Source organism: Stegostoma tigrinum, chromosome 24, assembly GCF_030684315.1.
Source record: "Stegostoma tigrinum isolate sSteTig4 chromosome 24, sSteTig4.hap1, whole genome shotgun sequence".
NCBI lineage: Eukaryota > Metazoa > Chordata > Chondrichthyes > Orectolobiformes > Stegostomatidae > Stegostoma > Stegostoma tigrinum.
The window spans coordinates 4,072,185-4,097,754 of NC_081377.1; the positions used below are offsets into that span (position 1 = coordinate 4,072,185).

Here is a 25,570-nt window from a genome sequence, read left to right on the forward strand (position 1 = left end):
GCTTGCTGCTCCTCTGATGCTGCCTGGCCTGCTAAGTTCCTCCACCTCCACACTGTGTTATTACAGACTCCAGCATCAGCAGTTCTTACTATCTCTAACAATATGTAGTGTGTTATGCTGGCTATGTGATAACAAGGCCTAGTGTGTGGGGTAGGGGGCTAGTACATGGGAGAGTTGAGCTAATCACCATCCCTAGTCAGATCACTATCAACTCCTTTGTGTGGCTTACTACTCTTCTCTCTCTTTGGGGTCTATCTTTTATTCAATCGTTTACTCTCTACCCGATCCCCCTTCCTACTTTCAGCATATAGCCTGACATTTTTCCAGCTACCATCAGTTCTGAGGAAGGGGCACTGGGCCTGAAATGTTAACTCTGATTTTTCTTCACACATGCTGCCAGGCTTGCTGAGCTTTTCCAGAAACTTCTGTTTCTGTACATAAATGAGTGCAACCATGTGATAAAACCAACTGTCTTCAATATTATTTCTGAAAAAAAGACAATTCTGAAAACTCCAATCCATCTGACACAGCAATACCACTCCTTAGTGTAAGGTACTTTACCTACCTTGTTCCAGCAGCACTGGAGACACACGGAGAAAGACTGGTTGCAGACTTCAAATCTGAAAATTGCGAATAAACCAAAATCATAATGAATCTAGGCAGCAGATGGAGGGAAACTGTTCCCATTGACAGAAACATTAAGAATCAGAGGATTTTGACAGATGTCTGGCAAAATAACTAATTGCTACACAAGGGAAAACATGTTACTTAGAAAGGGATAACAAAGTGTGAAGCTGGATGAACACAACAGGCCAAGCAGCATCTCAGGAACACAAAAGCTGACGTTTTGGGCCTGGACCCTTCATAAGAGCTTTTGTGCTCCTGAGATGCTGCTTGGCCTGCTGTGTTCATCCAGCTTCACACTTTGTTATCTTGGATTCTCCAGCATCTGCAGTTCCCATTATCTCTGCTTACTTAGAAAGGGGTTAGGATTTGGAACACACTAACTGAGAATATGATGGGGGCAGATAAAATTGGTGTTTGATTAACACAAATAAAAAATTGTAAGGCCATGGGGAAAGAATGAAGCAGGGTGAGATAGTATGAGGGATAGTTGCATTTCCAATTGCAGAAAACTGCCGAAAACATGATTGGCTGCGTAGCCTCTTTCAGTGCTGTAATCATTCTGCGATTCCACCCAATGCAAGAATATAACATCTATATCATTCAGTGAGACAAAATGTAAAAGCATCTTACAGAGTTTGGAAGATTAGCTGAAATGGACAGAAAGTATTTTCCTTCTCTGAACATATCGCTTTTCATGGAAATGTTCAGTAGGTCGATGAGCATCTGTAAAGAAAAATCAGAGTTAACATTTCAGATCCGGTGACCCTTCCTCAGGTCACTGGGCCAGAAACCTTAACTTTGCTTTCTCTTTAAAGATGCTAACAGACCTGGTGAGCTTTTCCAGCAACTTCTGTTTGTGTTTCTGATTTACAGCATCCATAGTTCTTTTGGTTTTTATTTCATATCCTTTTCACACCGATATCTGCGATTGAGTTAGAACCACAAGAAGGATTAAAGCTGCATTATGTCACCAATGATTGAATTGTGTGAACATTCTATGAATTGCTTCTAATGCAATTTTTTTTGCCACACAAGTGGACCAAAGCTGTGTTTTAATATGGCCTGACCAAGAACATCCTTTAATAGCCCATACTAACTACAATGAACGTCATAGTATTGGTTAATGAGTGGACAGTCAAATACAATTGTTTTAGGAGTTATTACCAAAACACCCAGATCACACTGTACCACAGTTCTACAAACTAATGTTCTTTAAGGATGGAAATCTTCAATCCTTATCCTATTTGGCCTACATGTGACTACGCTCACACAGCAACTTGGTTGACCCGTGTAACTGTGCAGTTAAGGTTGGACAATAATTATTAACCCAGCCAGCAAACTTTCAATTCACAATAATGCAATAAAAAGCTTCAACTAAATTCTAACCAATACACTACATTCCATTCCATTTCACTTGAGAAATTCCTTTCCACTCGCACTCTATACCTCTTCGTAGATTTTCCATCTCCGCTTGATTATTTCTTACTTTTTTTGATGCCACTAACAAATTTAGCAACAATATCTTCAGTTGCTTCATCTGTATTATTCATATTGTTGAGCACTGATCCTTCAACTAGTTATAACTCGCCATAATAAAGGTTTTTAACTTTATACGTCCCTTTACACATCCATTCTCCTATCAGGCTGGTCTCAGGATTCTCCACTTCTTCCTGGAAAAGAGGCCTGAACTGTCCCCATTAACCACCACCTTCCTCTGCCTGCCGAGTTTGTCCTTCTCCTGAACAACTTCTCTCAACTCCTCTGACGTTCTTCAGGTCACAGAGACGACCATGTGTACCCTCATGGGTCCCAGTTATGCCTGCCTCTTTATGGGGTTTGTGGAACATTTTTTGTTCCAGTCCTACTCCGGGCCCCAACAATAATTCTTTCTCCAGTATAGTGATGACATCATCAGTGCTGCTTCCCTCTCTCATCCGGAATTAGAAAATTTATCTATTTAACTTCCAATTTTCAACTCCTCTCACCTTCACCTGGTCCAACTGACTCTTCCCTTCCACGACATTTTTGCTTCCACTCTGGTGGTAACCGGCCTCCAATATCTACTACAAATCCACCAATTCCCAGTTACCTTGACTATACATCCCTACCCCCTGCTCCTTGTAAAGACTCCATCCTATTCTCCCAGTTCCTCTGTCTCATTTGTTTTGATGATGCCAACTTCAACAAGGGGGCCTCCGAAATAGCGAATGCAGATTCTGCAGCACCAGAGATGATAGGGCTCTCAGTCAGGTCTGATCAATCTCCTGCACTTCAGGGCCCTTACCCAACTCTCTTCCCTCCCATGACAGCATTAGGGTCCCCTTGTCCTTACTTACCATCCCACTAGCATCCACAACCAGAGGATCATGAGCAGCCATGTCCACCACCTGCAGCACAATGTCAACAACAGACACATATTCCCCTCACCTCCCTTGACAGTTCCCTCTGGCACACCCTGGTCTACTATTCCTTAATCCCAGAAAGGAGTCATATCCACTAAAACCACCTGAAAAATAGAAAATGTTCTAACAAAGTATGAAATGATCAAAAGAGAGTTGTGACCTAGACCATGAAGTGCTAACATGGTCACCTATTCCTTGATAACTCGGCATCCTAGTGATTCTCCTCTGTTCCCTCTCCTTTGCAAACATGTCCTCCCGATAGTGTGGCAACCAGAACTGCCCAGTACTCCATCTGTGTCCTAACCAATGTTACATAAACTTGAAACAAGATTCCCTTGCTCCTCTTCTCCCTGGCTAATCCCATATACCTTATTCACCATCCCATCTACCTGTGCTGATACCTTCAAAGATCTTAGGACTTGTACACAAAGGTTCCTCTGTTCCTTCCACTCAAAACCTATCACTCATTGTGTATGTCCTTTTCTTATTAGATCACCCATAATGTCTCACCTCACACTTCTCAGGATTAAATTCTATTTGCCATTTCTCTGCCTAATTTACCAGCTGATCAATATCAACTGTAGCCTGAAACCATTATTCCCACCATCAATAACGTCCTCAATTTCCGTGTCACCTGCAAACATGCCAGTTGTAACTTCTATTCCACATCAACCTCATTAATGTACATGACAAACAGCAAGGTTTCGAGTACCAATCCCCGTGGAACACAGCTGGTTACAGGCTTCTATTCACAAAAACAAGCCCTCCATCATCATCCTTTGTCTCCCATTTGCAAACTAATTCCAGATTCTGGTTTGCCAACTTGGCTTGGATGCAATAACTCTTACCTTAGAAAACCATGGCTTCTCATGGCTAAACATGGTAAGTTACAGAAAGGAGTCGTATCCCCTAAAACCACCTGAAAGATAGAAAATGTTCTAACAAGGTATGAAATGATCAAAAGAGAGTTGTGATCTAGACCATGATGTGCTAACATGGTCACCTATTCCCAGATAACTCGGCATCCTAGTGATTCTTCTGTTCCCTCTCCATTGCAATCATGTCCTCCTGATATCAAATACCTTACTGAAGTCCACGCAAGTCACACAACAGCAGTACCCTCAACAATACATTTAGTCACCTTTTCGGAAACCCAATTAAACTAGTTCGACAGGATCTCCCTCCAACAAATCCATGCCATCATTCATCAATCTCTGTCTTTCCAAGTATTGATTAAACCTGCTCCTCTGAAAGTTTTCCAATAATTTCCTTCCTTTTGACATCAGGCTAATTGGTCTGTAATTATCCAACTTATTCCTGTTGCCTTTCTTGAATAAAGGAACCACATTAGCTATCCTCTAATTATCTGGTCAGAGAAGTATTAAACATCTCTGCAGGGGCCCTAGCAATTGCCTCCCATGCATTCCATAGCATCCTCGGATAATCTCATCAGGCCCTGCAGATTTATACATCTAAAACATACCTCTAAAACATCTAATACCTCCTCCTTACTAACCTTAACATGCTCCAGAGCCTCACTACCGCAACTGAAATCTCCAGCTATGGTGTCTTTCTTAGGTTTCAATCAGATGAGAAATAGTCATTTAAAACCTCACCCATGTCCTCTGGCTCCAGGCACAGATTGTTCCTTTGGTCTCGAATAGGCTCCTCTCTTACCCTGAAAATCATCTTGCTCTTAAAATACTTATAAAATGCCTTGGGTTTTCCCCTAATCCTATCTGCCTTTATTTCATGGCCCCTCTCAATTTAGTTTTTTTAGCCACCCCTACACTTTCTATACTACTGAAGGGCCTTCCCTATTTTTAATGTTCCGTACCTAATATGTTTCCTTCATTTCTTTTCATCAATATCTCGATATCCCTGACATCCAGGGTTCCCTGGATTCGCTGCCAGTGCCCTTATATTTTAGGAGGTACGCATAGCCCTGAACTCTCACCGTATAACTTTTAAAAGACTCCCATTTTCCAAAGTTAAGCTTATTTATAAGTAGCTGTTTTAGCCAAGGAGATGTTGACTGCATAGCCCTAAGTAAATAGTTTACAGAGAATCTTTGAAGTCAGGACAAAGGTTTGTAGTAGAACACACACATCCTCTTTAGACTTCAGCAATTATAAACAACATTACAGGAGAGGCCCTTCAGCCCATCAAGTCTATACCACCTGAAAATATACTACTGCCTATTATTAGTCCCACTTTCTTACAATAGGTTCATACCCTTGAATGTTATGACATCCTAACACAAAATAATTTGATCATGCCTTTACATAGCTGTCTTAGTTAAGGAAATGCCTTACTGTTGCTGAGAGCATGCATGGCTATACATATTTAAAAGATAATGTTTGCAGCAGCACTGAATTCCAAAATGGGAATGCTGTCAACAAATTAGCATTACTCATCAACTAACAGCAAATCTGTTCATTCTGCATATTTCTGTCAGACATTCTCTGCATACATTAACCCTTTGCCAACATGTCATACAAAGCAGCTGTGCAAGTGCCAAAGATTACTTTTTAAGAGGCAAGATGGTAGAGGTAATGCCAGCAAACAAGTTGTATGACACCAAATAAACTATGTCGTGGCTGCCTCTTAAGGCTCAAAATGTTGACATTTGTTTTCACAGCTACAAATATCAAAACAGTCAAACCAATTATTGTTCATATGACACTGACCACTATTATTATCAAATAAGATTCAAACAATTGCTTTAAGTTGCAAATAACTGATTGTCCAGTTTGACTTGTCCTTTCCACTGTGTGATATTTTCTGACTTAGCCCTGAGTATTTATGTATGGAATAATCAAAGACCTGAAATCGAAAGCAGGTGACAGTTCACGACTCACAAGTGACCACTAATCTACATATGAGCCAACTGAACTTTACCACTGCAATCTAATCTAATCTTAACACTCACTGTAATAAGCTAACACAAAGTACTTCACAGAAGTGTGCTAAATTAAGATTTGATAACGTACAAAAAGGAAAAATGACCAAAGGTCTGACTCAGTAGATTTAAGAAATATCTTAAAGGAGGAAAGATAGAAAGCTGGACGGGTTTAGGGTGAGAATTAGAGCTCCAGAGTGAAAGCACAACCCTTTAGAAAAGAAATGACGAAGAATTTCTTTTAGCCAGAGTGGCGGTGAACCTTTGGAACACAGTGTCACAGAAGGTTGTGGTGGCCAACTCATTGAGTGTATTTAAGGTAGAGATAGATAAGCCAGGATATCGAGGGTTACAGTAAAAGGCAGGAGAACGGGTTGAGAAACAAATCAGCCTTGATTGAATGCCTCAGGAAACTTGATCGGCTAAATAGCTGTCTTTACACATAACTTTTATTTAGGTGTGCACATGAGGAAATGATCATCCAAACAATTTGACTGTTCCTGTACATGTTATAACACAAGTGAATCCCTCGTTAATGTCTACCACTTGAATAATTAAGCAATTAAAAATATAACTAACACTAGGGCTCTGTGGTGTACTGGTAGAGTCCTACATCAGCCAAAAACTTTCTTCCACCTTTGACTAAAAGCATAATAATTTGATGGCAACCATCCATTTTCAGATTCTGCAGTGAGACCTTTCAATGAGCCTCCTCCTGGATACAGCACTCTAGTAAAGTGTTGTTTCCACTGTGTGCATGATCACTTCAACTACGACAAGAAACTCCTGTTTGCAGACAACGAGGGACTGCCGGTGTCCCTCAAGACACTGCCTGTCTTTTACGAAGACCTGATCAATGTCTGGAACATCGCTGACTCATGCCTGTCTTCCTATATTCAGGAGTAGTGGCTATCACCAGAGAGCCGCTGCTCAAGAACCCACACCTCTACCATCGTGGACACAAGTGGCTGGCAGAATGGAGAGCCATGGCTGAGAGAGTGACCAGAGTCAGAAACATTCTAGGTGAGCCTAGAACACTATCTTGAAGAACTCCTACAAAGACGTCCTGGAGCTGCAAGTGATCCCCACCAACCTCAGCCAACTCATCATGCGGCAGATGCACCAGATAATCTGGGAGGTTGTGAAATTTAAGGAAATTACATGGATAGTCAGGGATGGCGACATGCAGGGCCTTAATAACACATTTCCAGAATTTTAAATTTTACTCTGAGTTATCAGGCATCATTGAAGACAAGGATGATGGGTGAATGGGATTTAATACAAATAAGGTCACAAACAGACATTTAAATGGTCTTAAGTTTAATGAGTTTGGATTATGAAAAGCTGTCCAGAAGCATGTCAAGTTTAGATTAGTTTAGATTCCCTACAGTGTGGAAACAGTCCTTCGGCCCAACAAGTCCACACGGCCCCTTGAAGCATCCCACCCAGACCCATCCCTCTATAACCCACACACCCCTGAACACTACGGGTGATTTAGCACAGCCGATCCACCTAGCTTGGACATCTTTGGACTGTGGGAGGAAACCGGAGCACCCGGAGGAAACCCACGCAGACACAGGGAAAAGGTGCAAATTCCACACAGACAATTAGTCGAGGCTGGAATCAAACCCGGGTCCCTGGCACTGTGAGGCTGCAGTGCTAACCACTGAGCCACCATGCCACCTTAGATGTTGTACCTTCTTCAGCTCATTTTCTATGTTGGAGCTCATTCCCAGGAATCCACTACACTGCACACAAGTCAAACAAGCCCAATAATCGGATATCTGGAAGTTGGTAAATTGTTTTTGTGCAGAATAATGGATACACAACAGCGAACAGACATATTGCACTGTTCCATTTACTTTCAATTCCATGTGATAAGGAAGCAGTCCATGTACGCATGCAAGAAGACATGGATAATATCCAGGCTTCATATGATCAATTAAAAGTAACGTTCATTCTTGATAAGTCCAAGTAATGAACGTCTCCAACAAATGGCAATTTAATTATTTCCCTTGTACATTAAACCGGAGTCCACAGTGAATTTCCAATATCTGAGGGGTCATAACTGACCCAAAATGTAACAGAACCAGCCAAATAAATGGTGCATCAATTACTGCAAGTCAGAGACTGGGAAGTTTGTGATAATCAACAAACTTCTTAGCTCTCCAAGCATTGTCATTTTTTTTAACTCAATACATATTAGTGGGGACGAGGTCAGAAGTCACGCAACACCAGGTTATAGTCCAACAAGTTTACTTGGGAATCGCAAGTTTTTGGATTGCTGTTCCTTTATCAGGTGGTGACTTCTGACCATGTCCACCCCAATTCAACACCAGCATCTCCACATCATTAGTGGGGACTCTATATAGACCCCAAACTGTTGTGGTGAAATTGAGAACGGCTTTAGACAGCAAATCAGACATGCAGACAGGATAGGAACACAATGGGTGACTTCAATCCACACATAGATTGGATGAATTAAACTAGTCACAATACTGTAGAGGAAGGATTCCTAGAGTGTATACGGAATGGCTTTCTGGACTACTATGTTGAAGAATCAACTACAAAACAGGCCGTCTCAGACCGATTATTATGCACCGATGAAGGAATACTTGATAATGTTGTTGTGAGAAAAGCCTTGGGAATTAATGGCCAAAATATGATTGAATTAAAAGTGAAGAATGCTTTCATGTCTGATATGTTCTCAACCCCATCATCCTGCCTTCTCTCTCACTACACTTGACCCCCTTACCAATCAAGAACCTATCTCTGTCCAAGCTGCTCAGTATTCTGTAAGTTTCAAAGAGATCCAGTCCCTGATCCTGTTAAACTCCACTGAGTACAGACCCACAGTCCTTAGCCATTCCACATATGAATGCACTTCATCCCAGGGATCAGTTGCGTAAACATCCTCTGGGCCACCTCCAATGGCAGCACATTCTCCCAAAATTATTCTCAGTATTCTAAATGTGATCTGCGTTGTACAGCCTCAGCATTACATCTCTGCTCTTGTATTCTAGCCCTCTTGAAATGAATGCTAACATTGATTTTGCCTTCCAAACTACAGGATGAACCTGCATCATAACCAGAAGTAAATCCTAAATTAGGAATCTCAAGTCAGAGTCATATAGCACAGAAACAGACCCTTCAGTCCCTTTGTCCTTCAGATTTCCAAAGCCTTTCTTAATTTAGAAAACAGTCTACATCCTATTCTTCTTACCAAAGTGGATGACCTCACACTTTCCCACACTGTATTCCATCTGCCAATTCTCTTCTCACTGTCCTAGTCTGTCCAAATTCTTCTGCAGCCTACTGTCCCTCCTGTCCCTCCAACTACCATTGTGTCAGCTACATTCTTGGTAACAATGTCCTCAATTCCATCACCCAAATCTTTATAACTTGAATAGTTGCAGTCCCTACTCAGACCCCTGCACAACTCCACTAGCTGTTATCCTGAATACTTTATTCCTATTTTCTGCCTTCTGCCAATAAGCCAATCCTCTATCTATGCCCTGAATGCCATGGGCTCTTATCTTATTTAGCAGCATCCTGGAAATCCAATGGAGGTGGCACAGTGGCTCAGTGGTTAGCACTGCTGCCTCACATTGCTAGGGACCTGGGTTCGATTCCAGACTCAGGCAACAATCTGTGTGGAGTGTGCAGATTTTCCCCATGTCTCTGTGAGTGGTGGAGAGTGAGTCTGGGTGGGATGCTCTTCAGTGGATCAGTGTGGATTCAATGGGCTGACTGGCCTGCTTCCACACTGTAGGGATTCTATTAAAATCCAAACAGATCACTTTCACTGGCTCTCCTTTGTCTAACTTGCTTGGTACCCCAGGAATTCTAACAGATTTGTCAGGCATGGCCTCCTCTGAACAAAGCAGTGCTGTATCAGCCCTATTTTACGACATACTTCCAAGTGCTCTGCAATATCACCCTTAATAACGGACTCTAAAATCTTACCAACAACTGAGGTCAGGTCATTGGTCTATAGTTTCCAACATTGTGCCCTCCCTCCCTTCTTAAACAGAGGTGTTACATTAGCCATTTTCCAGTCGTCTGACTGTACAAATCTCCTTCACTGTCTCCTTCAGAATTCTGGGGTGTAGTCCATCTGGTCCAAGTGATTTATCTGCTTCCCCAGCACCTCCTCTTTCGTGACGGCCACTACATTCATCTCTGACCCTCAACTCTCGAAGTTCTGGTACGCTGCTGGTGTCTTCTGCTGTGAAAACGGATGCAAAATACCTATTTAGTTCCCCCAACAATTCTTTTTCTTCCACATTACAATTTCTGTAGCCTCATTTTACAGCAGTCCAATGTCCACTTTTACCTCTCTCTTACCCTTTGATATCTAATAAAACTGTGATAATATTACCAGCTAGCTTAATTTCATATTCATCTACTGCCTCACTATTGTTTTTTTCAGTTATCCTCTGCTCTTTTTAAAGAAAAGACTTCCCATCCTCTGGCTTCCCAATAATCTTCCCTACATAATCTTTTTCTTAAATGCTGTCCCTGATTCCCTCATCAGCCATGGCTGCCTCATCCTCTCACTATTGTTTCTTCTTCCTTGGTAGGGTGAGGTAGTTGATTCTGAGGCTAGGATCCGGAATCTTAATAAGGGAAACTACAAAAGTATGAGGCATGAGTTATCTATGATGGATTGGAATATGTGACTGAAAGGAATAACGGTAGGAGTAGACACTGACAAGCATTCAAAAAGCAATTGTTTATCGTCTGCATGAAGACTGCAGGTAGTAAAAAAAGCCAACTGAATGTTTCAGAGATAGTAGGAACTGCAGATGTTGGAGAATCTGAGATACAAGGTGTACAGCTGGATGAACACAGCCGGCCAAGCAGGAAAGCTGATATTTCAGGCCTAGACCCGAAACGTCAACTTTCCTGCTCCTATGATGCTGCTTGGCCTGCTGTGTTCATTCAGCTCTAGACCTTGTTATCTCCAACTGTATGTTGGTCTTCATAGCGAGAGAATGAGAATACAGGAATATTCATTGCCATGATACAGGAAACTGGTGAGGCCACACCTGGAATAGTGTGCACAGTTTTGGTTTCCTTATCTGAAGCAGAATGTTTTTGCTGTTGAGGGAATGCAGCAAAAGTTTACCAAATTGATTCCTGGCATGGCAGGATTGACGTATGAGGAGAGATTGAGTCAGTTGTATTCACTGGAGTATAGAAGAATGAGTGGAGGAGATTTCATAGACACCAATAAAATTCTAACAGGATGAGACCAGATAGGGGTCATAGTTTAAAGATATGGGGTAATTTTTTTTAGGATTAAGATATGGAGAAATTTCTTCACCCAGACAGTCGTGAGCCTGTGAAGTTTACAAAGTGGTTAAGGCTAAAACACTGTTTTCAAGGAAGAGGTAAATATAGTTCTTGTGGCTAGAAGAATCAAGGGATATGGGGTGGGAGGAATGGGGTGCAGAATAGGATTATGGCATTGAGTTTGATGACATCCATGATCAAAGTGAATGGCAGAGCAGGTCTGAAGGTCAAATGGCCTACTCCTGCTCCTATCTTCCGTTTTATGTAAGCTTTATGCCCAAGAGTTTATATAACATCATAGTGTGGGGTGCTTTAGCAACCATCAGCCTGAATTCTTTCAGATCCTTTCCCAGTCAGTCACTCATCCTAACATTTCTTTGTGTGTATCAATGTCAAATTTTGCCTGTTAATGGTCCTTGCATTGTCCTTGGTACTACATTAAAGTCATTCAAAAACGGAGCTGTTAAGTTGTAACACAAGAAAAAAGGAAGGATAATTTCCAACAGGCAGATTTTAGACATTAAAGTACAAAGACAACAAGCAAAATCTGAGAGGTAATAATCTCCAAATTACTCTCTGTCCCAAAAGCTATTTAGTACTATTATGATTTCAACAGGAAGAACGCACTGTTGATCAAGTCTCACTGTTTCACCAGTTGCACAGTTGTACAAGTTTCTTAATTCGTTTACCAAAGTGTGCAATTCCATTCATGTACAGCTACCCGGAAAAAAAGAAAGATCAACTCATTTTTTTTAATGAACGCATAGTAATCTGTTCATTATGTATGAATAAAATGCATCCTTAAAGCAAATTGCAATTACTGGTTAATAGGTAAACTAGTGACCAGAATTGAAACTATATCCCCTTAATTGTGCATACATGGACACACACAATACAAAAAAACAACAGTCTTTAGAAAAGGTGGGTTTGTCTTAACAAAGGGCAAAACAGAAAAAAGAAAGTCCTTGTCTAAACTCTGGAAACAGAGCACAAAATGTTTCATATGCAAATGAAACGAGCTGGAGTTCACAAATGCCGCTGGTTGTTTTTGCCCTACATTGCCCAAATATCCAATAGACATCGATCTTCCACTTCTCAACCACCAGCTGTTCACATCTGCGGACTGTTGACAATGCTGAATTTCTGACAGCTGTAGACTGATAGTGAATGTCCTGTTCTGATTCCAATCAACTTGGATTTGAGTTGTTGAGAATTGGTGACAGTCCACTACTTCAGGCTTCACCGGGTAGGCAGAAATGCTGATGTTTCAAAACTATTTAATTCTTAGAAATTTGTTCTATGAAACAGAATTTCAGGAGAGACACTTGCAGTTTCTTGGGTGTCTTCATGACTCACTGACTTCTAGGTCTCCACACCCAAATTCTAAAACCAGAGGGGGTTGCCATGCAACTATTAGCATTAGCTCCTAACCCTCTCAAAGATGTGTGTTTTTCTTTCCCATAAAATATGGCAATAAATCTTATTTTGTACCTCCTTGCTTAGTTTAGCAGTTTCTCAAAAGCCATCTGATTTCCAGAAAAGAGGCAGGTGATTTACGGCATACATTAAAACTTTTAACTTCAGTAATCTGCTGGTGAACCGTAGCCTAAGCACAATTCCAAGAAATCGCATGATCCTGTTCATGGCTTCCACAGGGAGAGCACAGCGGACCAGGATAGATATCATTAAAAGGTAGTGTTCAGATTCAGGCGTAGGGAGGGCAGTTGGAGGCAAAGTTCAATGTGGTTGGTCCTCAGATAGCGGAATGGGAATAGGTTGCTGTGATAGAGGAAGGTAAAGTGGACATAGAGACTTGATTGGAGGTGAGGCGGTTGTCACAGTGACCACACGGATGGTATCCACTGCAAGCAATCTGCATTCCCTGTCATCGCTTACCGGTTTTTTAGATGCAAAATGAAACTGCCAAATGGCAGTCAATTGTGGGTAGTGCCAGTGTCAGTTGGTGGTTGAGAAGTGCAGGATCAATGTCAGTTGGATGTTTGGGCGGTGTAGGGCAAAAAGAATCAGTGTCACTTGCAAACTCCAGCTCGTTTCATTTGCAAATACTATCTTCACCCAAATGCAATGTATGCAGTGAACAAGCTTAGGCATCAAATGCACGTCAAAGGCAGGCTGCAGCATGCCACTGATGCTTGGTTATCCAACATTATCATCTCAGTGATGCAGGAGTTGATGTAATGAATTTTAAAAGTTGGAAAATGTTCCCCAAAAGCATTCCACCTGTAGAACTTGAGGGTACTGTGGGACAAGGGGAACGTTGCTGCATCACATCTCATGTAAGTCTAATAATGGGTTGTACTGCCTTCAATGACAAGTTTCATGGTTCAAGCGAATCTGAGATGGGAAGTGGATCAGAGTGCAACAGGCATTACTTTTTTGATGTAATGTGGTAGCATGATTCTGTCACCAAGTTGATGCATATATTATGGCCAGAGCCATGGTGGGCCAGTGATAAAGTTGCTGAGGATACAATTCTGTAATTTGGACCAGTCGAATACAGATCAGTCTAGTACAGATCAACATAACAACCCTCAGAATTCTGGTGTGCTGTGTTCTACAATATCACAGCAGGCAAGATGTGACTGATAGATGCTAAGAAGTGAAGGAAATGGCAGTGCATTTCCAAGGAGAATGATGAGGGCTTTGAGCTGGAGGATGGCATTAGCTGCAAACAGTGCTACAGGCATCTGATTTGATGCCTAGTTCCAGAAGAAGCAAGCTGGGTAGAGAAGGCTATAAGATGGTCATAACTTATTGTGCCAACATTTGGTTTGCATTGTCGGGGTGAACTGCAGCCTCTACTAATTTCTTGGTGTTTACTTTTGCTGGTTGCTAATTAAAGCTCCTGTTTGTTTTTGTCTGATTGCTTGCCTCTATCTGACATTTCCAAACTGAACAATAACAACATGCAGATGTCAACTGGACACTGGTGACAGGGTGGCACCGACTTAGAGCTTGTGTAGATGGGATGTGGCTAAGAACAACTAAGTTGTATGGAAAGCAAGTCCTCACCCTCAACAACTTCTCTTTCGAATCCACCCACTTGCTACAGACAAAGGGGGTGGCCATGAGTACCCGCATGGGCCCAAGCTATGCCTGCCTCTTTGTAGGCTATGTGGAACAGTCCCTCTTCCATACCTACAGTGGCCCTAAACCCCACCTGTGCCTCCGTTACATTGATGAGTATATCGGCGCCGCCTCATGCTCCCAAGAGGAGCTCAAACTGTTCATCCACTTAACCAACACCTTCCACCCCAACCTCAAGTTCACCTGGACCATCTCCAACACATCCCTCACCTTCCTGGACCTCTCTGTCTCCATCTCAGGCAACCACCTAGAAACCGTTATCCATTTAAAGACCACCGACTCCCACATCTACCTAGAATACACCTCCTCCCACCCACCTTCCTGCAAATATTCCATCCCCAATTCCCAATTCCTTCGCCTCCGCCGCATCTGCTCCCAGGATGAGCCATTCCACTCCTGTACATCCCAGATGGCCTCGTTCTTCAAGGACTGCAACACCCCCCCCGACAGTGGTCGAGAACGCCCTCAACCGCGTCTCTCACGTTTCCCGCAACTCATCCCTCACACCCCGCCCCCGCAATAACCGCCAAAAGAGAATCAGCCACCAACCTCCGGATATAACACATCGTACTCCGACACATCCGCCATCTACAATCCAACCCCACTACCAAAGACATTTTTCCATCCCCATCCTTGTCTGCCTTCTGGAGGGACCACTCTCTCTGGGACTCCCTTGTCCGCTCCACACTCCCCTCCAACACCACCACACCTGGCACTTTCTCCTGCAACCGCAGGAAGTGCTACAGTTTCCCCCACGCCTCCTCCCTCACCCCCATCCCAGGCCCCAAGATGACTTTCCACATCAAGCAGATGTTCACCTGCACATCTGCCAATATGGTACACTGCATCAGCTGTACCCGTTGTGGCTTCCTGTACATTGGAGAAACCAAGCGGAGGGTTGGGGACCACTTTGCAGAACACCTGCCCTTGACTCGCAATGAACAACTGCACCTCCCAGTCACGAAACATTTTAACTCCCCCTCCCATTCCTTAGAAGATATGTCCATCCTGGGCCTCCTGCAGTGCCATAACAATGCCACCCAAAGGTTGCAGGAACAGCAACTCATATTCTACTTGGGAACCCTGCAGCCCAATGGTATCAATGTGGATTTGACAAGCTTCAAAATCTCCCCACCCCTCCCACTGCATCCCAAAACCAGCCCAGCTCGTCCCCGCCTCCCTAACCTGTTCTTCCTCTCACCTATTCCCTCCTCCCACCTCAAGCCGCACCTCCATTTCCTACCTACCAACCTCAACCCACACCCTTGACCTGTCCATCCTCCCCAGACTGACCTATGCCCTCCCTACCTCCCACCTCTACTCTCCTCTCCACCTACCTTCTCCTCTATCCATTTTTGGTCTGCCTCCTGCTCCCTTCCTATTTATTTCAGAACCCTGTCCCCATCCCCCTTTTCTGATGAAGGCCCAAAACGTCAGCTTTTGTGCTCCTAAGATGCTGCTTGGCCTGCTGTGTTCATCCAGCTCCACACTTCGTTGTCTAAGCTGTATGGAACGGTGGTTCAACAATGGCTACTGTGAGAGAATGGTTGGGTATGTAAGCCGAATGTCAGCAATGGTGGCCATGTACTGTCTGCGACGCGACTTTGTGGCTATTCTATCAAATTGCTGGTGAGGGACAACAATGGATTTCCAACGCTTGTCTGGATGCCCTTTAAAAGGAGCCTTTTAAAAATCACACCGGCATAAGTGTTACTTACCTTTCAGCAAATATCCAGCGAATGGTGAGTCATTTTGGGAGCAGCACAAGGTAAGATGGAGATAGAATCAGATGAGACGGACACCATTGGAGTGTGACTGGTAGTTAATCAAACATGTTACTTAAAACATAGCAAGGAATATTACTCAGTCTTGCAGCAACAATTACTCCAAAATACTCAATGCAACTCAGACCTTGTCAAAAACAAGCAAGATTCTGCCCACACAACTGTTTCAGTGGATGTGGCTACCTTGTCTACGCTTGTTTACATCATGTCTAAACTTCCTCTCCAAACTAATAATTTACCTAATGCCATTCCTTTGCTTTTGCTCCATAACCCCTTACGTTCTTCTTTTTCAGATAACCATCCAACATCACTTCAAAAGCCTGAACTGCACCTTCCTCGACCATATTCTCAAGCACTGCATTCCAGATCCTAACCACTGAGCGCATGAAAAAGCTTTTCCTCACATCAGTTTATTTTCATTGCCAATTACTTCAAATTTGTGCCCCTTTATCACAATGCTTTTACGAGAGGTAACATTTTCTCCCTATCCGCTCTGTTCAGAGCCTCACGATTTTGAATAAATCTATTAAATCTAATAGCTTAATCAAATCTGTTATATTTTTGAACTGATCTTCTTTAAAACAAAACTCCTATTGCTTCCCTTGAACTTAGTTGGTCCAAAAATCCTCTAACTCTTTGTAACTTATTAATATTGCAATGCATGAGGCATTATTTCAAGGATAACATCGGTGAATATTTGAAAATGTACAATCTAATTTGGCTGCATGCATTTAAAATGGAACAGAATAATTTTTGTAATTGTTGAGCATACTTTCTAAGGAATACAACAGATGTTCAAAATGCATTTGATGACGTCCCAAATATTAGACTTGTCAACAACAAGACACATGGTGGTGACATGATGAGGACAGAAAGCAAAAACAAAATGAGTAAACTGATGTTTTCTTTGGATTGTTAAAATGTAGCCCATGGTATGTTCTGGTGTGAATTTTTCTAATATACGTTAGATGTGGGGAGACAGGGAACTGTACTAAAAAAATGTTGGAAATTGGAGGAAAGATGCAGATGTATAAGAAAGGATAGATAATTAAGGGAACTGGGTATAGTGGCAAATGCAATTCATACAGTCATCACAGGAGACTATTAGATAAATGAACAATACACAGAAGTTTGTAAATGGTAAAATTCTTGATTGGATGCATACAATATCCAATTTTGCAGTATGGGGCATGTTAAAAGCAATTCTGCAGATAGAAAGGGTTACAAAAATGTCAAAGATTCTGTGTATGTGGAACTTTGAATACAAAAGAAGTGACAGCAGAGAAAATAACCTGCACTAATTTGAATTTGGAAAGGTTGATCAGTAAATTTGTTGATGAAACAAAAATCAGTAAGCAGTAAGGAGGTTAGCCTCAGTTTACAGCAGGATGTAGACGGGCTGATCAAGTGAGCTCATCAGTGGCAAATGGAATTCAATTCAATAAAAATGAGTTTAGGCAGGACTAGTAAGGCAGGAATTATATGATGAACAGTAGGACCCTCGTCAGCGCTGAGGATCCATGGGACCTTGGTGTGCATGCACACTGGTCTCTTAAGGTATCAACACATGTCGGCATATGGGATACTTGCCTTTATTAGCCGAGACAGAGCTCGAGAACTGAGAAGTTATGCTAGAACTGTATAAAAAGTTGGTTAGGCCACAGATAAAGTTTTGTATGCAGTTCTGGAATTCACACTTTAGGAGGAATGCGATAGCACCAGAAAGGGTGCAGAGGAGATGTTTCTGAACTTTTCTTGGACTGGAGAGATTCAGTTATGAGCAGTGCTTGGACAGACTGGGGTTGTCTTCCTTGGAGCAGAGAAGGATGAGGGGGACATGATCGAGATATATAAAATTGTGATGGGCATAGATAAGGCAGACAGAAAGAAATTCTTCCCCATTATGTAGTGATCAATCACCAGAAGGCACAGACTTAACTAAGGGACAGAAATTTCAGAGAAGATCTGAGGAAAAATATTTTCACTCAAAGGGCGGTGAGTATCTGGAACTCACTGCCTGCAAGAGTGATAGAGGCAGAAACCCTCAACATTTCAGAAGTGTTTAGATGTACATTTGTGATGCAAAAGCATACAAGACTATGGGATAAGTGTTAGAAAATACGATTAGAATACGTAGCTGGTTATTTATTACTGATGTGGGCATGATGGTTGAAGGGCCTTCTTCTGTCCTGTCACCAGAGTTTTAGCAGACCATAAGGCTTCTCTCTCATTAGAGAAAGTTGACTGGTGGCGATTTAACCCAAGAGCCATCATACCTCAGGCAAAGGGAGAGGGTGAGAAGGAGAGTCCTTCATGGTAACCTCAGCTGGTGATGGGAATTGAGCCTACACTGGTGGTATCACACTGCTTCACAAATCAACCGTACAGCCAACTGAGCTAATCTGACTCCCTCTGTGCTGTAGATCTCTATAGCTCTGCGACTCTATGATGAACAGAGAGACCTTGATGTACATATTGACCAGTGACTTAAATTAATGAGTTGGTGAATAAAGTGGTTAAGGAGGCATTTGCATTTATTAGCCAAGATGTAGAATCAGCAAGAGAATTATTTAGAGGTTCTGGAATCCAAATTATAGGAGGGATGTGATGGCACTGGAAAGTATGTAGAGGACATTTACTAGGATGTTGCCTGGCTGGAAAGTTTCCATTATGGAGAAAGATTGGATAGACTGGAATTGTTTTAGTTGAAGTAGAGGAAACTGAGGGGAACATGACTGAGATGTATAAAATTAAGAGGGTCATAGACGGGGAAGATGGGAACAAACTTTTCCCCTCTGTGGAGGGATCAGTGACTTGTGCAGATTTGATTGGCCAAAGGGCCTGTTTCTATGCTGTAGATATCTATGAGTTTACCTCCTGATCGTCAATTCTTACTTGCAACTTGCCACCTGTCCCACTCCCAAAGTATCATCAATCTACCTTCCCTTGCTCTCAGCTGTCCAACTGACACTCAGTCTCTCCCTCTCTGCAACACACCCCACTCATCACTTCTCTCCTTTACTGCTTCACTCCCTGATCAGCCCCCAGTGAGTGGTTTAACCCCTGCTTGCTACTTCTCTTTGTTTTACTGCTTCTGTCCCTCGAACACTAGCTGCAATGAACTGGATAGGTGAGAAGAATAGGTGAGATAGCAAGAAGGGACATCACCGATAAAGGGGTAGAGTCAGGCGGGTTAGCCAGCTGGAGAGTTAGGAAGGAGGCAGAAAAATGGCAGTTTGATTTTTTTTTAAGAAAAGCTAAACATGCTCAGTGACCACATTCAAACAAAAATGATGGCAGCATCATTGAGGAATGTCTCTGATTTAGAAATGGCACAAAAATGAATATTTCATGTTCTAAAGGCATTGAGAAAGACACCTGTATTACCAATGATCCCAGAATTACAGGCGAATCAGTTGAATCTCAGAGATGATAAAGCTTTTAAAGTGGTCATATAGGACAAACTTAATAATTTTTATCAAATAAATATATATTAATTAAGGAAATCCAGTTTGGATTTGTTAAAAGAAAATAGTCTTTACTAACTTGATTGAGATTTTTAATGAGGTAACGGGAGAGGCAGTGTTGACGAAGACAATTCAGTCGATGTAACATATCTGGACATTCAAAATGTTTTTGATAAACTGTCAACTAAGATGTTTGCCAGCGAAGTTAAAGTTAATGGGATAAAAAGGATAACAGCATGGGTAAAAAGTTGTCTGGGTAGCTGAAAACAGAACAGTGGAGAATGATTGCTTTTCAGACTGGAGGATGCCATATGGGATCTGGACAGGATAATACAGAGAAACTGTTTCCATTGGCAGTATATTCAAGAATGAAATGGGGGCAATTTTTAAGTGACTGATGAAAGGACCAAGGATGGCAGAAGGAAAATTATTTTCACTCACTGAGTGGTTAGGTTCCGGGCTGTGCTGTCTGAGAATGTGTGAAGTAGAAGCAGATTTAATTGTGGCATCCGAGAGGGAATTGAAAGATTACTGGTTGCAGCGCATATCCACAATGCAGCAACTTGCCAAGGTTTCTTCAACAATACCTGCCAAACACATTATCTTTACAATCTAGAAGAGCAAGGGCTAAAGGTGCATGGGTACACCAGCACTTGCAAGGTTCCTTCCAAGTCAAGTTACATTCTGACCAGAAAAAAAAAATCATTGTTTCATTTTCATCATTAAATCAAATTTCCAGAATTGATGTGCACCTATACTATACTGACTGCAGAAACTCAACAAGCTCACAATCACATTCTGAAGGTGTGACCGCAAGGATGTCCTGATTAGGGCATTTAAAGTGGGCTAAATATCAGTATTGACAACAATGTACACAAAAATGAACAAATCATTTTAAGGAAAGCATTCTAACCTTTTGTTTCGCTGGCTGATAAACCAGAAGCTCTTGGAATCTTTCTAAAAATATTAGTTTTCCATTCCAGAAATACAACTGTCCCACTTCTGTCAACTTATTAGCTAGCACCTCTCTCCAACTCTCTACCTCTCCCTCACCAGTGGAGTTCCTTATCTCAAGTCCTGTAAGGGCAGAAGGCAATAAGCCCTTCAACTTTGTATCCTCTCTCATTCAAGGACTCTAAAAATGGCAGGAGACTTGGGTTAATATTGTATATTTTTCTTTTCTCAAAATAAAAGCAAATTAAATCCAACAATGCATTAACTAAAATTTGGAATTCATTGGCTACAGAAATGGCTAGCTTTACATTCTTATTGTGTTGCAACCCAACAAAAACGATTTGCTCGTACATATGTAAGGAACTTCAGGCTGCATGATCAGATAGAATTTGACACAACCATATTGAGGGGTAAGGACGGGTGACTGAAACCTTACCAAGGTTGAAAGGAGAGGAAAATAAAGTCCATATGACTAATAATAATTTCTAAATAATTCAAGAGTCAGAAAAGGTCAGATTAGAATCTATTTAAAGGTTTTTTAGATGTGTTGAGAAATGTACAAGAAAATGATTTTTAGAAAAACGTCTTTACTTACGGTATGTAAATGGCATTATTTACCACTTTAACCCCAAACTTTTGAAACAGTTTCTTGGGGCTTCAGCAATAGTGCTACTTAATTTACATGATATTTTTCTGTAATATAATTTGGTATCACTCAGTCAACCAATCAATCCAACAAAGAAGCAAGATTATTTTCTGATACAGCATAATGTTTTTAGCTCAATAAGTATACATGATGCTTTATAACATGTGGAAGATAAATCGGTAAAGAAGTGGCTAAATAGGCTCGTAATAGATTAAAACTTCCTCTTCTGGGATACAAAGTAAAAATACAAACAATGAAAAAGAAAACAGATTCATCACCACCAGTAATCCCATATCAGAACTGAAAGCTGAAAAACAACCAAGTAATTTACTAAAGCTATAAAAATCTAACTACACAGTATTAATGATTATGAGACAGTTGACTAGCAGCTTTGACTTATTGTAAATATTATGCGCGATGGTCACATCTGTACTGGGTCAAAACCCTTCAATACAATTGTTCATAGATCAATTTCCCCTATATTCATATTAACAGCCACAACTTTAAACCCGTTCAATACAATCATTAGGGATAATTTTCTACCTGTTTGTTTTACCACGTTTGCAGACTGCTTAAAGTATTGATTTCATCAACCTACAAAAATGTATCACAGAAAGCTAAACAAACCACCCGTACAGGAATTTTGGCGATGGCAGACTAAATGCGGCCTTTAAATAATACCGTTTCATTTTTGAATGTGTTGCAGTGCAGTCATTTTTACGCATCTGAACAGATAGATAGATATTCACGGCATGTGAATATACAAAGGCATGTTCAGCACTTAACAGCACCGAAGGCTTCTCATCCCACAACAACTCGAACTGTACTGAAGCTCGGTGAAGATGCAAATAAATGACTTACTTTTTTGTTCCAAATTCAAGTTGTCAAACATCATTACCAGTGTTTGGAGATCTCCACGCCCTTGATATTTATAGCACAATCTGCTTACGTTTCCTATTGTTTATATCCAAAATGTAATTTTATCCCAGGATGTGAAGGACTCACCTCGTTCTGTTCCGCACTCCACACCAAATTCGCGGTTAATAAATGGTTCTGGCATTGGATTTGCAGAAATGTCACTACTGATAAACTTCAAGAGGCAATCTGGTAGAATCAAATATAGGGGAAGTAAGGGGAGCAGATTCCTAAACAGCCGGGCACTGTTCGGCTGATTAGTCCTTGGACCTCATTTGACAGATGGGAAAGGAAGAGCAAGGGGGTCGGAGATAAACACATAGGTGGAAATAGAGAAAGGGAGGATAGCCTGAAAGAAACCGAGCAATAATAGGTGCAAGAACAGAGACAGGAGAAGAGGTAGAAATGGGAAAGGAGATGGAGAGGGGAAGGAAACAGCAGAGAAAGTCGTGGCGGAGGCAAAGAAGGATGAGATTCCCTGTGATGCTCGTCTCTTGCTGATGCATTAGGTCAGTTGTGTATAGTACACAAACATTCATGCGTGTCTGTTCGTCTACAGCTACACCGCTCTGATAAGATACGTTCATTCTGATTAAGGCAGGCAGCAACTAGAAAGTGTACCGAATAAGACATTTCCCCACACAGCCTTGTCAGCCCGTTTCTGACATAACCTAGCTGCGGCTCGACCTCAACTTCGCCTCGGGATTTAACATGTTTTGTAGGTGATTTTTAAACTTACTTACTAACAAGAACAAAGAAATGTTTAAGGTAGAGAAGTCGTTCTTGAAAACAAACTCACATGGGCTGAGGGCCTGTCAGCGTAATAATCTGGTCGAACAGTTCTGTATGAATGAAATATATAAGCTACTTGTTTCGCCTATTCCCACACCAACTGACGAGAGTGCTCCAGTGCTACATTTATACACCGAGGGGAGATCAGCTCAGAAAGGAAACCTTGGAAAATAATACCTTTCAACAATTAGTTATTTAGAATTAAATGCAAAATGGTGGGTAATTTATTTCAAAGATCGGGAGAATGTTTCTATCAGTGTTGGTGGTCAAGTTCTGAGAGATCCGCAGAGATTAAAGATGTTTCGGCAAACAAATTCTGCAACAATCACCGTGTCCATCCGTACACTAGTGTGCTAATAGCATTTTCGGAAGTGTTGGTAAAGGGACGAGAGAATGTCCATCTCTGGACGGATCGCCCGGCAATCTCAGATATTCAACATAGTCGGCGCTAGAGACTGATTAAAAGCCGCCACCATGAACCACTGACAGCCATTTCGCAGCAGCTCCTCACACACACTTTACAACGCTTCGCCATCGAAGCGAACTGCATCCCGTGAAATGAGATGTTAGTGAAAGAGCAGCGGTTTCCCAGAAATCGTGACCATATGATTCTCCCTCCTCCCCTCTCCCTCCCTCCCTCTTTCCCACCTTCCTATCCTTGCACACTTCCAGACGGAGTTAAGCGCAGGATTCTTGACTGCCTTACCTTTGCGATGCTAGCAAGAGTTTGATGCTTCTGCAATTGACTTTGTCCGAAAGAAGTTTTCCATCCCCGAGTCTGCAGCTCTCCAGCCTCTTCGTTTATTTATGTATATATTATATACATATATATCTACATATATATTCCGCCACAGTTGTGTCACTATTTCTCCTTTGGCCAGCGAGAAAGCGGTTTAAAGCACCTGGAGCCAGTCAGGATGGCCGAATTGGGTTGCACTGCTTCCTATGGCAGTTGTCTCTCTCCCGCTCTGATTCTCACAGAGATCGCACATACTGCTGTCACCGCCACGCCGCTGCTACTGAAAGGAGACCGGCACAAACTCTGCAAACTACTCCCACCCACCCCCCCAAGCCCCGCGCATTGCGCGCGCGCGCCGGCCAATCGCCAATGGCTCGTGCGTCAACCGCCAACTGCTGAACAGCCCGCGCGCAGCCCCGCCCGCCAATCATTGTCGGAGCCTACCGCTTCCCGCTCTTTCCTGGTCAGCCCGAGGCGACGGCGCGGGGACTGTGTACCAATGCAATACTGAAGTGATTAATCAAACTCTCGATTAAATTAAACCTCCATGTAGGGCCAACCAAGTCCCGAACCCCTAGCCCAGCTGTTCCCATACAACCGCGGCATACCATCTAACGTCAATGTGAAGAACTTCCTATATATGTTCTTCACATGCCGTCAATCTGCTCCCCATCATCAGCGAAGATGAACTGCCATAAATCACCAACGCTCCTCCAACAGTGTTTTTAAAACATACCCAGAAAGACAAGGTCAGTGGGTTCATGGGAATACCCACTTTTAAACTTCCTCCAAGCCACGCACCATCCTGGTTCGGATTGTATTCCTTTAAATCGTAAGATAAAATAAGTCTTGAAACTCCCTCCCCCGCAGTTGTGTGTCCCTATGTGCCAAGGCTGCAGTGGTTCAACAAGATAGCTCACCAGCACCTTGCCCAGGGCATTTAAAGCTGAGTAATAATTGTGGCCTACTCAATGATACCCATACCCGTGATCAAATGGAAAAAAATAAGCTACAGATAATAGGAACACAGCTTTTATTTTCACCTCCCCCCTCTCTGTAACTCTAATTCTTTACCTTTTTCTTCACAGATCCCAAATATTGCAATGTAGCTGGGCAATGTCAGAAGAGCAAAAAGTCAAAAGGAAAGAGATTGAATGTTGAAGAAACATCACAACTCACTCTCAGCCCAGCTCAGGTAGTGACTTACTCAATACTTTAAAGACAGCTTAGAGGTGGTCTCTGGACATGATGACATGCTGTACGCACGTGACTGCAACGAGAACGAGAGAGAAAGGTAGCCCAAGCGCTAGATTGTCAAAGGATGAAATTACACGTGAGTTCTGTGCAGAAATGCCTTGTTTGGAATGAGCTGAGCTGATCCACAAAACAATGTTTATGCAGATGCACGCTGAAGTGCCCGGTTCATTACCACACCTATCTGAAAGTCTTCATTTAATGTAACAGGACAAGAAGGGATACAGCACCGTTCTGGAAAAGGAATTCGAGCCATTCCTTTCCAGGGCAAAAGTGGTAACAACCTCTATCTATGATATGGCATCTGATGGCGCACCTTCCAAACTAATACAAAGCAGGAAACAATCAACAAATGTCTACTGCGGTGGAAACTCAAATTTCTGTTGTGCAAGCTCAAATTGCTTCAAATATGTGTGCAAAGCAACTTTCAGAATGTTACAGCAGCCTGCCCTCCAGCACATTACTAACATTGTTCTGGTGCTGTCTGTAAAAGTGCTACCTTGGAACACAAATCTGTCCTTTCCCATGCTGACAACATTTGTCCTTCCATGTGTGCCATTTTGCCAGTGTCCTGACTGTTCCTGTCAACCAGCCAGCCCAAATTGCTATCACTAATTCTGGGACGATACAATTTCAGGCCAGGCCATTTAGGATCAGAGCCAGTCATGTTTATCTTGCAAAA

The 25,570-nt window shown here is 42.2% G+C and overlaps 1 protein-coding gene across 11 annotated transcripts in view; it reads right to left on the minus strand.

Annotated features, from left to right (window-relative positions):
- LOC125465044 (adhesion G protein-coupled receptor B2) overlaps window positions 1-23,920 on the minus strand; it is a 687,705-nt gene extending 663,785 nt beyond the window's left edge. For 6 of the 11 annotated variants that reach the window (XR_007250162.2, XM_059654252.1, XM_048558109.2 and 3 more), the window contains exon 1: window positions 23,602-23,920. The gene's annotated coding sequence lies outside the window, so the exon portion shown is untranslated. Of the gene's footprint in view, window positions 1-565; window positions 621-9,897; window positions 10,160-22,193; window positions 22,588-23,601 lie in introns of those variants that run through there. The other 5 variants (XM_059654249.1, XM_048558104.2, XM_059654250.1 and 2 more) reach the window with 5 other exon arrangements.
- Between the last annotated feature and the right edge of the window lie 1,650 nt (window positions 23,921-25,570).